Raw genomic sequence first — 1,771 nt, 5'->3', positions numbered from 1 at the left:
CGTCCATCTCTCCCGACCCCGAACCGCCGGGGGACCCTATAAGGGACCCCAACCGCAGGCGGGAGCGACACACCTGCTTCCTCCCAAACACTTTGGCGCCCCCCTCCCCCCCGCCACGCGACCCGACCGCCGCCGGGAAACCGGCGGATCCCGCTGCACCCCTCCCACCCTCTGGCGAACCTCACAAGGAGGCAAAACATTTTCTATAAACTTGAAAGGACAGGAGCTCACTGACCTGCTTTCTGCAAACCACCGGGAGGGCCCAAGCGTTACACTTCCGCGAACGGATTCGGCTGCTGCAAGCGGCGCTCAGATATTGCGTCATCCGGTGGCGGCGGGCGGGAACCTGAGGCCGCAGAACCGCATTCCCCTCCCGGCAAAATGGCGGCGCCCAGTGCCGCGCCGCCGCATGGGGGCCGCCATGTTGGGAGGCCTGACTGCCGTACAGAAGGCAAAGCCAGGACTTTGGGTCCAGTAGCCAGGGATGGAGGGAAGGTGAAAAACTCAGGAATTTTATCTCGTTTCCTAGCACTTTGACAGTTGTGTAAAGTGAGTAATATTTTCAGAGCTTGGGGAGGCAAATATGAAATGAGATAAATTGTCTTGCGTGGTCTGGGCAAAGAAGTCATGTGACTGCAGCTTTTTATGTTATTTATTTATTTACTAGGGGCCTGGTGCACGAAATTCGTGTGGGGGAGGGGAGCTCTTCAGCCCCGCCTGCACCCTCTCAAATCCAAGACCCGTCGGGGGATGTCTGACTGCCGGTTTAGGCCAGATCCCTCTGGCAATCTGGGACTGCTGGTCCCTAACCGCTCACCTGCCTGCTGGCCGGGTCACCCCTAACTGCTCTCCCCTGCTGGCCTGATCACCCGTAACTGCTCTCCCCTGCCGGCCTGATCACCCCTAACTGCTCTCCCCTGCCTGCCTGATCACCCGTAACTGCTCTCCCCTGCCGGCCTGATCATCCCTAACTGCTCTCCCCTGCTGGCCTGATCACCCCTAACTGCTCTCCCCTGCCAACCTGATCACCCCTAACTGCTCTCCCCTGCTAGCCTGATCATCCCTAACTGCTCTCCCCTGCTGGCCTGATCACCCCTAACTGCTCTCCCCTGCCAACCTGATCACCCCTAACTGCTCTCCCCTGCCAACCTGATCATCCCTAACTGCTCTCCCCTGCCTGCCTGATCATCCCTAACTGCTCTCCCCTGCCTGCCTGATCACCCCTAACTGCTCTCCCTTGCCGGCCTCATTGCCTTTAACTGCTTCTGCCTTGACCCACCGTAGCTTTGTCCAGAAAATACCCGGTCTATTTAGCATATTACCCTTTAATTAGTATAGATTTTGTCATTCATTTTGAGAGAGAAATTGCTGTGAGAGAGTTCCACTGATGGGTTGCCTCCTGTACACCCCCCACAGGGATCAAACCTGAAACAGGGCATGTGTCCTCACCCAGAATCAAAACTGCCACTTTCCGGGTGCTCTGGACAGCGCACCAACAAAGCCACTATACAGGCCATGGCTGCAGATTTTATTTTCCAGTTTGTACAACATATTTCTAAAAAAAAAAAACACCACAAGTTGCCCTGGCCAGGTTCTTCAGTGGTTAGAGTGTGGGCCTGTGACCAAAGGTGGTGGGGGTTCAATTTCGTGGTCAAGGGCAGGCCCTGGGTTTCAGATTCTCTCAGCACCTGCTTAGGGGGACATGATGGGTGCAACCAATGGATGGAGGCTTTCACGGGATGATTCTCTCCCCATCCACCCTCCCGCTCCA

At 56.4% G+C, this 1,771-nt stretch overlaps 1 protein-coding gene across 4 annotated transcripts in view; it reads right to left on the bottom strand.

Moving 5' to 3' along the window:
• The window catches only part of LOC102424176 (zinc finger protein 615-like), a 17,307-nt gene extending 17,006 nt beyond the window's left edge, over positions 1-301 (bottom strand). For 2 of the 4 annotated variants that reach the window (XM_023747322.1, XM_014448467.2), the window contains exon 1: positions 236-246. The gene's annotated coding sequence lies outside the window, so the exon portion shown is untranslated. Of the gene's footprint in view, positions 1-235 lie in introns of all 4 variants that reach the window. The other 2 variants (XM_023747324.1, XM_023747325.1) reach the window with 2 other exon arrangements.
• Positions 302-1,771: the final 1,470 nt, after the last annotated feature.

The sequence above is a fragment of the Myotis lucifugus genome, unplaced genomic scaffold, assembly GCF_000147115.1.
Source record: "Myotis lucifugus unplaced genomic scaffold, Myoluc2.0 scaffold_839, whole genome shotgun sequence".
Taxonomy (NCBI): domain Eukaryota; kingdom Metazoa; phylum Chordata; class Mammalia; order Chiroptera; family Vespertilionidae; genus Myotis; species Myotis lucifugus.
Note: the sequence above shows the minus strand (reverse complement) of the source record. Positions and strands in the feature narration are given on the sequence as shown.